The sequence below is a fragment of the Tachysurus vachellii genome, chromosome 24 (genome assembly GCF_030014155.1).
Source record: "Tachysurus vachellii isolate PV-2020 chromosome 24, HZAU_Pvac_v1, whole genome shotgun sequence".
Lineage (NCBI taxonomy): Eukaryota > Metazoa > Chordata > Actinopteri > Siluriformes > Bagridae > Tachysurus > Tachysurus vachellii.
The window spans coordinates 7,236,787-7,249,484 of record NC_083483.1 but is presented as its reverse complement, the minus strand read 5'-3'; the positions used below and the strand labels follow the sequence as shown (position 1 = coordinate 7,249,484).

The 12,698-nt window shown below is 37.3% G+C and overlaps 1 protein-coding gene across 1 annotated transcript in view; it reads left to right on the top strand.

The window, feature by feature from the left end:
• irs2a (insulin receptor substrate 2a) overlaps nucleotides 1–12,698 on the top strand; it is a 374,597-nt gene that overhangs the window by 271,085 nt on the left and 90,814 nt on the right. The window lies entirely within an intron of this gene.

Below are 12,698 nucleotides of genomic sequence, written 5' to 3'. Positions count from 1 at the left end.
ATGGTTGTTAGATCAAAGTGATTCAACATACCACCAGGAATGTCATAAAGGTTACTGTATTCCCTTTTACACACACACACACACACACACACACACACACACACACACACACAGACACACACAGTGATGCTGAATTCTCAAATCTGAAATATGTGTCTTCACTTTCTTTCACAGCAATAATGTGAAGAGCTACATTCCCTTGTGTTATTTTCAGACAAAAACTTCAGGAATAAGAACGACAAGACGACTAGTGAAATCGTTTCGATTTACAGCTGCTCAGATGTTAGTCAAAACAAGAATGAACTTTGAATGAAGCAGTGAAGCACCTCTGTGGGGGTTTGAATCCCACCGTCACCCTGTGTGTCCCCAGTTTACATGTTCTTATTGTACCTCAGGGGTTTCCTCTGGGTACACCAGTTTCCTACCCAAGTCCAAAGACATGTATTGTAGTCTGATTGGCTTTTCTAAACTGTCCATAGTGTGTGAATGGGTGTGTGTGATTGTGCCCTGCAATGTGTTGCCACCCCGTGCAGGATTTCCCCTGCTTTGTGCCCTGAGTCCCCTGGGATAGACTCCGGGTTCCCAGCAACCCTGTATAGGATTAGCTGTTATTGAAAAAGAATCCACTTCAAAGTGATAACAGCTTCACACCAACTTCTTGTGGATTATTTTCCTACAACAGCCTGCTCTGTTATGATTTATTCCTGAAACAGGTCATTTTGTGATACTAAAAATGAGAGAGATTTTGTCAGGTTCACTTTATTCCCTTTATGCTTGGGCCAAATTGTGACAAATGTCCATCTGCTATGAAACCATTATGGAACTCAAAGTTGTTGCCAGTGAGTAAAGCAAGAGGAGTGGTGTGTTAAATATTACTGTGGTCATGCTCCATTATTTCCACACATGGACGAGAGCATGATTAATGATGTGGCAACTCATCTACTCAAGGACTTCTCATCATTATGTTCCTAGCCACGATTCAAGTCAACTTATTGTAGATAGATAGATAGATAGATAGATAGATAGATAGATAGATAGATAGATAGATAGATAGATAGATAGATAGATAGAACTTTTTTGAGAGCTTCAACATTGGAGGTAGGGTTGCTTGGGTGTTTTTATTACATATGCAGTTTCCCTCTAGGCAGCATAGTATCCCTTATCCCTAATTGTCCCAGAAAAAGTAGCCAAATATCAGACCTTTAACAGCAATACAATACTGCACACACAAATGGAGAGTCATGGTTTGTCCAGTATTGTTGTAATGTAGTGCTATCTGTATTCCTATTTGTTGCTTTTGCTTTGTAGCTTAAAGACTGGAGGCACCCAATTTGAATGTTTATTGAAATTCAGCAGTTAGTGAACAATGGTTGTTTGTCTGCTGTTTAATACCTGCATACTGTATTTAACTATTTCTAGATTAGACAAGGACAGTGTGTGATATCACCTGCAGTAATGGGTGTAATCTCCCATGATCACCTTCATCCAGATGTGGTGGGATAGCTTCAACAGCTGGAGAGGTGTTTACTTGAAGAAACGCCCTCTAACGTGTGCATGCACACACAGCACAGGCTTTATAGTGGTGGAGTTCTCACTTCTCAGTGTTTCAAATAGAGACAATAGAACATTCTGGAAGCAGCTTTCAGCTCTGTAGTGTAATGGCAGGATTAGGTTAAGTTCAAAATGTTTTTAAATACCATGTCATCTTGTAGTTGTGCCACTGTAAATGTAACTACATAATAAAGGATAAAGGAGTAAAGGAGTAAGATGCATTCAGCAGAGCTTCAGAATAAACAAAAGTGTTCACCCAAGGAGAATAGTGCGAGTTCAAATCCCAAAGATGCCACAGTCATCTATAGCCAGGAGTCCAAGGCCTTAAAATTGGTCAGTCACTCATAGTGACCCTAGCTGATCGTGCATGTCTGTGAGCTCATGTATATAGAAGAGGGCGGTTATGTTTGCCTCTGCAAGTGTTACACTGCCCTGTTACATAGTATGAGCAACGGTTTGGAAAGATGTAGTTGGCTGGTTTATTGTATCACAACGGAATCCCATGTCCCACTTGGTAGCTGTTAAAGAGAGACTTGGCTTGGTGGGTGGAATATAGGGGAAAATTTATTTAATTGCTAAATTAAATAAATGTGCTGTATTGAGCCCTGTGAGAGACTGGCATCCTGTGGCCCAGTAGGATAAGGTGATGGATGGATGGATAAATGTGCTCTTACTGAAAAATAATCAACTTCAGGGGTGGGTGTGTATATATATATATATATATATATATATATATATATATATATATATATATATATATATATATATATATATATATATATATATATATATATATATGGTTATGTATAGATGTATAGATAGATAGATAGATAGATAGATAGATAGATAGATAGATAGATAACTTTATATCAAAACAAAATTCCATACTATAGTCTACTGCATTTCTTTGAAATTCTAAGGATCTAGTAGACTTCCACCCTCTAAAATTATTTTCCTGGCCTGCTGTGCAATGTTTTCACACACGCACACACACAAGCCACACAAGGTATGGCGGCCAAGGCAGCCTCTCTTAAGAGCAGCGTATGAGAGCCTTGTGGTTAACTATAAGTATAGAGTAAAATGTAGTGCACTGAATGGGTGTAGCAATAAAGGGATAGAGAGAAAGAGACAAGCAAAGAAACTGAAAAAAAGAGGGGGCAAGAGAGGGAACTTAAAATAAGTAGAGAAATATGCGTGCAGGAGAATCCAAAACAGTGTCTAAACTGAACTGGGCTTTACTATGTACAACGAATGCCAAGTTATATAATCACCACTCCAGCCATCTGATGTAGCTTTAAACTGGCTAATGCAGGAATGCTTGCTATGACACAGTCACACCTAATCAGTTGTCTTTAAAAAATATTTATTAACCTATTATATTTTACAGTAATACAATTAAAACTAAAAGAATATTCCAATTCCTTTGAAATGGAGCTTGGAACAGTACATTTTTTTGCTAAGTGGTTTCGAGCACTGGCATTTGTTTGATACTCTCACATCGTGCCCATGTGTGTTACAGTACTGCGCAAACGTTTGGAACTCCAGTGTGGAAAAAGAAATTCTACAGGAAAAATGTTTCTTTAAAAACTGTAAAATAAAATGATTCCTAATCAAGACAACAAACCAACATATAAGACAAAATAAGCCATAATGTATAATGCCTGACAGTAAAAATATGCTAGGTGGTGAATATTAAAACTGGTACAATCCAAAAGCTGAAGTTAAATCCATTAATTTTCTACTAAATATATTTATAATTTTGCATTCAAAATCTATTCATAGAATCGTATTTATGGCCAAAATATAAAACGGTAGGTTTCTATTGATGCTTTAGATGTAACTAGATATAATTTATATAGTAATTGCTTGTATTTTGTATAGCAGATGCTCCATGTAATCTAAGCCTTAAAATCATTTGGATTAAAAAAAAAAAAGAAGAATCATTTATGTGGTTAAGTTTTCTATAAGGACATGTTTAGGTAACATTTATGGAAAGAGTCTTGGTAAATTCTGACATGGGAAAGTCTTCATGACTGAGGAGACTTTTGCTTTCCAATTCCTCAGCTGTGTGGTTTTTGTGCTAAGTAATAACAGGAGCTAAGTTGTCTTGCAAACATCCATAACATTAAATGTAACTATAAACAGTGCATTTTGTCACTCATGAATAAATTTAAAATGTAATCTCATTTAAGTGTGCTGAATATGGTGGGTAGTGAAATTGTTGATGCAACATATTTTTTAGATGAAGAATCCATTATTAATGCCACACATTACAGCAGGGCAGAATACTTTTCCTTACATATCCCTGTTTTGGGTCTTCCTCAAGGGCCCAAATTGACAGTGCAGGGGCTTGAACCTCAAACCCAGAGCCTTAACCATTTGAGCTACATGTATGTAAACCCCCAAGAACAGCACTGAGAGTGGTTACCCCTCAACTCCTCAGTGGTACCCTGCCCGGGAATCGAGCTTGGGCCGCAGCAGTAAGACCAAAAGTGTCTGGCTACTTATGAATACATATAGAATTAACACAAATTACATATGTCATAGCACTTAATAGTTTACAATAAGCTATATTGTGTATAGCAGTTGTTTTAGCTTCTAATTCTTGTGTCTTGAGATTTAGTCGTATTTGCCAGCTGACACAAGTTACTGTAGCAGTCAGAGTTGATAGGGGATCTGAGGCAATTGCTTCCATTAAGACCACCCATACATGCCTGTTGCTGACCTTTTGTCTGTGAGGGTAAAAGTTTAACTTTCTCAGATTAAGCACACACACACAGACCCAGAGACCCAGCTGTCTATCTCACTAACAAAAACATTGCATTAGGACCTGTATATACCACTTAACTACATGACACTTTTCCACATCAAATTCCACACAATCTAAGTATATATGATGTCTAATTTTCTTTCTGTAATGTAACACACACACACACCAAAAAAAAAAAAAAACGCTATGTAGTCACTTCGAAAAATTGAACACAATTGTTTGTGTACACAGTTCCTGAGCACACAATCTCTGAAGCAGACACTCAGCCTTTTATTGCTGCCTTTCTTATCTGATGGTGTTGTGGAAGCTGATAATGAGTATACAAGTATTTCTCTATTGTGAAGTAGGCTGTGTTTATCAGAGTTTCAGGTGTGTTCCAGGAGAATAGGCTACTGCTTCTGATAAAGCATTCTACACATGCATACCTGCTTTCATACATGTGCCTTAAAACAGACCACCTAAAAATTAGAATGCAAATGACATAATAAACAGACCCTAATAGAAGGTAACAGAAGCATACACACTTGTAAATTACAAAATGTAAAATATTAGAGGAAAAAAGACAGACTGTTAATTTAAGACAGACATTTTGATAACTAACAATGTAGAAGCATAAAAAAGCATAACAGATCAGCTAATATAAATGCTTTATTCCCTTTCAAAAGACTCAACTAATATCTCTAATTTCCTTAACAAAATCATTAAGTTGTGTACTAGAACCCTTAACCACACATTTCTTTAAACAGATACTACCAGAAGCAATCAAACCTCTATTACAAATAATCAATTCTTGCCTGAGCACTGGCAGGACACCTAAATCATTTTAACTAGCAATTATTAAACCCCTGATTAAAAAACCTGACCACGACCCCGGTCAGCTGTCCAGTGATAGGGCAATATCATATCTACCTTTGATCTCCAAGATCACCACATTCATGAAATCTCTGTTAGGTTTTAGGCCTCATCACAGCACTGAGACAGGTGCGATAAATGTCTTACTACTAGCCTTCAGTCAGGGTTGTGTCTCCATGTTTGTGTTATTCAACCTTAGCGTAGCTTGTGATACCATTCAGCATATTGTACTCATTGATAAACTAAAAGATGTGGGTGGAGTTAAGGAAATGGTCTCTCCTGGCTCAAGTCTTATTTGTCTGGTCAATATTATTAGGATAGCCTACTATCATGTGTTATAAGCAATATTGCTGTGAAATATATGTTATTACATGATGCAGGAAAAACTAGTTCATGCTTTTGTTACCCATAGGTTGGATTAATGCCTTGTTGTGCTCCATAAAGAGTCCTTACTGAAACCAGATTTGAAAGATTTGAACGTTTGTTTTTGTATTATCTGCTAAGCTTACTTCGATTAAAAGGTGCAGGCTCTTTGCTGGTACCCCAAATAATGAAGCCTACAACAGTAGGCTCAGTTTTGTCTAGGCTGAAAGCATTTTTGTTTAATCAAGCCTTTTATTAATAAGCTTTTCTCATAAATAAAACAAGGTACGTCTTATTAACCCACTGCAGAATAAGAGTACACCTAATAATACCCCATCTCAGAACCAGACTCAGAATCAGGTTTATTGCCAGGTACAGTAGGGTCTACATGTACAGGAATTTGTCTTGTGGTGTGTTGGTACATAGCAATAATACAGAAGAAGCATAAATACAGGAAACAAAGGTTATTAAATAAATAAATAAATAAATAAATAAATAAATAAATAAACAAACAAACAAATAAATAGATTAATAATAATAATAATAATAATAATAATAATGTGTAAACACAAACATTTACAAAAAAAATGAGCAATTCGATGAAAACAAGAATATAAACATGAATTGTACACTAATGCGACATGTGCAAAGTGGCCAGTGCAAATATACAGTTAGAAATGTTACATGTATTCCAACTGAAAGAAAAAAATAACTGTAAATTAGTGCTGGATATACAATAGTGGATCAGTGTGAGAAAGGAAGATGCATTATAACAGTCAGATGTGTGAACATTAATGTAATATAGTGTATCTGAGCAATCCAAGGTGGCAAATAACAGACCATGCTGGGTCCTGGATGTTGTTGATTAAGCCAGTTGCGGATGGAAAGAAACTGTTTTTAGACTTTATAGACCAGAGGGGAGTGATTTAAAGAGATTGTGACCAGGATGAGAGGGTCAGCCACAATCTTAACTGCCCGCTTCAGGGTCCAGAAAGTGTACAGATCCTGAAGAGGTGGTAGATTGCAGCCGATCATATTCTCAGCAGAGCAAATGACACTCTGCATTCTGCTCTTGTCTTTGCCAGCGGCAGCAAAGTACCAAATGTTGATGGAGGAGGTGAGTATAGACTCAACAATGGAGGTGTAGAAGTGCACCATCATAGCCTTTGGTAGTTTGAACTTTGTTAGCTGCCACAGGAAGTACATCAGCTGCTGTGGTCAACTCCCACTTGAGGTCCTGGGTGATGATGGTTCCCAGGTAGCAGAAGGAGTCCACAGTTGTGACAGGTGACTCACACAGAGTGACAGGGGTGGGAGGGGCTGGGTTCTTACTCAAATCTACCACCATCTCCAATGTTTTCTCTGTATTGAGCTAAATGTTGTTCCTGCTGCACCAGGTCACCAGGTGATTAATTTCCATCCTGTAAGCAGACTCATCCCTCTCAGATGAGGGTGGTGTCATCCGCAAACTTCAAACGTTTGACGGTCTGGTGATTGGAGGTGCAGCTGTTGGTATATATGGAGAATACTATACTCATACTCATACTTCTCTACTATCTATGCTCCTGTTCCTGTCTAGTATCTTCAGCTCTTCAGATCTATCTGATCCATCTTGATGCCCACTGCTGTTGGCCACACATGGATAGCCTAAAGACCACTGAGATTACTGTGGGTGGTCTTAAAATCTTTGCATGGATTATTAGGGATACATTTATAAATTCAATTTATATTTTAATTTCATATCCAGATTTCTCTAAAGCTGCTTTGTGACAATGTCCATTATTTAAAATAGTGCAAATTATACATAGAATTAACACATTTCCCTCATATCGTCCTGTGGACACTCTAAAAACAAGTAATGCTAAAGACTTACCCTTTTGTCAGTATTAAATCCCACCTTGATACTGTAGACTTTTAGCTAAGAACTTGTGCTCTAATTGTACAGAATATCTAGTGCTCATCCCAAGACTCTTATTTACAGTGTGCTCTTACTGAATATCCTTAAAGCGCACAACATGCGTGTTAGACTTTATAGTAGAAGAGTAATGATTTATATTTAATTTAAAATTTGGTATCACCCAGCAAAGGATAGATTCCATTAAGTTTCTTTTCTTCTTCGTGACATCTCGGGGAGTTTTTAATCACCAACATCACCTCTGGGTTACTTAACAGTGACCTAAATCTATATCCAGATGTCTATAATGTGCTTTTTGACAAGTAACAATTAAACATACTGCTGTCATGCAGTCATTTATCACTTTCCTCTTTTTGCGTCATGTTCATCAGACCTCATGTATATAATATGGCGCTTATTTACTTTTTCCAACCTGAACACGTGGATGAAGTTATCCAGGTGCTTTCTCACTACTGCTGGTGGTTTAACACATTCAGTAAAACACATTTTAATGCAAAACTAATACTTCACTAAGCTATGTTGTCTCGTTTCCCTTCTGAACACCGATTACACAGCAGAGTTATAAAATTATCTGACACATAGCTCTGTTTTTTCCCAGCTGGTATTTTTGCTGATAATCACAAAGTTAGATTGCTGAGTCTCTAAAATGGATGTGCTGAAGCCTAAAATAAACTTAAATGTGAACTCATTCTCTGCTGTTCGAGGAGGCACAAAATTACTGAATGCTTTATTATCCCGACGCATTACCTGCTTAACTTACCTTTTACATTTACAGCATTTAGTAGGCGCACTTATCCAGAGCGACTTGCACCTCTTTTTTTTCTTATACTACTGAGCATTAAGGGCCTTGCTCAGGGGCCCAGCAGTGGCAGATTGGGGGACCTGGAATTGGAATTTAAAATCTCCAACATCTTAACCACTAGGCTACCACGTCCCACATTACCTACCTGCATTACCTACTATGTTTATCTAGTATAGACATCAGTAATTGAACGCAAAACAGAAAATATCATGCTATGTTTCAAGGTCACTGGCGTTTCACACCTAGAGTAAGTTAAGCAAATATATTAAACATATATTTTTATATTTAATTTAATTGTTTATTTACAACCAGCTTGATTGCAACCAAGACGAAAATAGAGGGGAATGTTTTAATCTATCTCTCTCTCTCTCTCTCTCTCTCTCTCTCTCACACACACACACACACACACACACACACACACACACACACACACACACTCATGCTTTACTTGTGCTTTAAGCTTGTTTTACTTTTAAACAGCAATGCCACCTGGTGGGAGTCACTAGCAATGCCACCTGGTGGGAGTCACTAGTTAAGTTGCTGGACTACTGTTCGGAAGGTCATGAGTTCGAAATCCAGGTCCACCAGGCTGCCTACAACAATCTTCTCATCAATACAACATTTGTCTGACTGTATAGTTATAATCACACCCTGCAGTGTCACCAATATGAGGATGAGGTTCTCCTTTGAGTCTGGTTCCTCTCAAGGTTTCTTCCTTTACCATCTAAGGGAGTTTTTCCTCCCCACAGTCACCTGACATCTATCTATCTATCTATCTATCTATCTATCTATCTATCTATCTATCTATCTATTATTTAAAATAATTATAATTATACTAATTTATTTTATATATTATTTTAATTTTCATTTTCATTTTAAACTCTGCTGGGCATGAAAAAAACTTTTTAAAAAAAGGATACAGAAAAGCTTCAAGGTTTTGTTACTTGCTTTTGTTATGGAAATGAAAGATGCTGTTTGGAGTTACAGGTTCTTCTACGTCACTGATCTAAAATTCTAAACGAACAAAAAGACGTGCGTCAGATCATTATGACGTCATTCGGAACGCTTTTCACGTGTGCAATTTCATTCGCGAATAAACAGCTGCCAACACGTATGGAAAACCCTTCTTCAACAAAAAGCAAGTGAACTCAGCTTTTTTTTACAGTTAACCATCGTTGTGTGAAAAACACGTCAATGAATACAAAGAAGTCAAAAATAAATCTATATTGTGCTTTATATAACTGCTTAAGAAAGAAAGAAACTGATCCAAGTCACATAGACACAACAACATTTTTAAAACAAGACATTAATGATTACATTTATAAACAAAAAATTTTATTATTATAATATAAAAAATAATATAATATATAATAAGTGTAATATTATACTATATAAAAGTGTGTGTGTGTATATATATACACACACACACTTTTATATAGTATAATATTAAAGCATATAAACAGAAAAAACTAATAAATATTAAAATGACAATAGACACAACAAAATTTTTGCAATTTTTTTTTTTGCAAAAATTTTACACAGGGAGAATTCCACACACACAGAGTGGGATATATATATATATATATATATATATATATATATATATATATATATATATATATATATATAAATCACATATATATATGATTCCTGATCCCACTCCATGTGTGTGGAATTCTCCCTGAGCATCAGAGGAGAATTAAAATAAAAACAAAATTACAGTAAGCATTTTTAATGTATAAATTATCCTTATAAGCAGGCTCACTATCAGGTGTGGACGACTCAGAGGCATCCTGTTCCTTCACTACAAGAGAAAACGATGAGAACCCTCAAAAGAGAAAAACGGTGGATGAAGAACCTGAGCCACAGACTGAGGAGCCACCGGCAAAAAGGAGGACAAAGACAGAAACAAACTGTGAGAAGAGGCTGGCAAAATCACGCCCTGAAGGAAGAGTCAACCCTTTCAGATTAGGTCTCTCCAGAGTCACACTTTATATGTTATAAACTATCTAGACACATAATAACTGTTGCCTGTGGAAATTTTCACTGAATTATGGTTCAGTTATTGTTTTATGACATTGTATGATAAAAGTAACCTACTTATTTATTCATTTGTTTGTTTGTTTACTTGCCTTAATATCATACAATAAGTTATTAGTTGTAATATAGTATATAGACCTTGTATAACCTAAGGCTATCGTGGGTATTTGCTTGTTTTATTAATTTTTCAACAGTTAAGTATTACATTATTGGAGAGATGCTGGGAAATGGATCCTTTGGTAACGTCTATGCAGCCGATCGGAAATCAGATGGGAAAAAGGTAAAAGCACATATATAGTTAAATAGTTAACAACCACTAACAGAATTCAAAACTTAAAATTAAAATGATGTTTTTTTGTATTTTATGGAGTTCAGTTTAAGGTCCCCATGACTATAATATAGCTACTATAACTAAAAGCTACAATAAATAAACAAAAAATTACTGCATACATTTAATAAATGAGCCAAATATTGTAAAAGTTCATAAAATAAATGTGGACAACAGAATAACTACAATAATACAATAACAATCATCATCTTAATATGCACAATGGCATGATGGATGTTAGCATGTTTGCCTCACACCTCAAGGTGTGAAAATTTGTGTCCTGTGATGGGATGGCACCCTGCCTTGGGTGTCCCCAGCCTTGTGCGCCAAGCTCCAGGCTCCCCAATGACCTGTGTAGAATAAGCAGTACAGAAAAAGGATGGATGGAAAACCTCACTCTGACACACCTTAATTATGTCTAGAATTGAAACATTTTTTTAGATTAGATTAGATTAGATTCAACTTTATTGTCATTACACATGTACAAGTACAAGGCAACGAAATGCAGTTTAGGTCTAACCAGAGTGCAGTAGCAGCAAGTGCAGGATATAGTTTTTACAAGATTTAGTTAAGTTCTCACTCACTCACTCTCACTCATTTTCTACCGCTTATCCGAACTACCTCGGGTCACGGGGAGCCTGTGCCTATCTCAGGCGTCATCGGACATCAAGGCAGGATACACTCTGGACGGAGTGCCAACCCATCGCAGGGCACACACACTCTCTCTAATTCACTCACGCAATCACACACTACGGACAATTTTCCAGAGATGCCAATCAACCTACGATGCATGTCTTTGGACCGGGGGGAGGAAACCGGAGTACCCGGAGGAAACCCCTGAGGCACAGGGAGAACATGCAAACTCCACACACACAATGTGGAGGCGGGAATCGAACCTCCAACCCTGGAGGTGTGAGGCAAACGTGCTAACCACTAAGCCACCGTGCCCCCCCATTTAGATAAGTTAAATAAAATAGTAATATGAAGTGAATTACAGATGTGTGTGTACTATGAACATAATATACAGATGGCTATAATTATAACTGAAATTTACAGAAGGATGTAACAAAATATATGGCTATTGCTATAAACAGTAATTTACAGATGTGTATGTACTATGAATATAATATACAGATGAATATGTACTATGAACATAATATACAGATAAATATGTGCTATGAATATAATATACAAATAAATATGTGCTATGAACATAATATACAGATAAATATGTACTATGAATATAATATACAGATGAATATATATGTACTATGAATATAATGCAGATGGCTATTAGTATTAAACTGAAATTTACAGAATGGTACGTGCTATAAACAAAATATATGGCTATTAGTATAATATATTGCTGTTACTATAAACAGAAATCAGGTAGATATATACAATGATAGGGAAATGGTGAGCAGCAATGCAAAAAAAAAGAGAGCAAGTGTGCAAGTGAGCATACAGTAGTTTGTGTAATAGTCCATTAGTGCAATAACGTCCATTTTGTCCAAGTGTGTGTGTGTGTGTTGGGGGGGGGGGGGGGGGGTGGGATGTAACAATGTATGAAGTACAATGAGTTCAATAAAGAGACAGCTCTAGGAAAAAAGCTGGTTGGCCGGCTGGTCCTGGTCCGGAGGCACCTGAAGCGCCTGCCGCAGGGCAGAAGTGAAAACAGTCCATGGGCGGGATGAGAGGAATCCTTAAGAATGCTGCGAGCTTGACGCAGACAGCGTTTCTTCTGAATGTCCTCCATTTCTGGAAGTGGAGTCCCGTCCCTGTGATGTGTTGGGCGGTTTTCACCACCCGCTGCAATGCCCTGTGCTCTGCAACCGAGCAGCTTCCATACCAGACTGTGACACAGGTGGTCAGGATGCTTTCTATTGCACAGCAGTAGAAGTTCACCAGGATATCCGAGGAAAGCTGATTTTTCTTTAGTGTCCTCAGGAAAAAGAGGCGCTGGTGAGCCTTCTTGACCAGGCTGGAGGTGTTGGTAGTCCAGGACAAGTCCGCCGCGATGTGGATCCCCAGGAACCTGAAACTGGAAACGCGCTCAACAGCCATCCCATTGATGTGG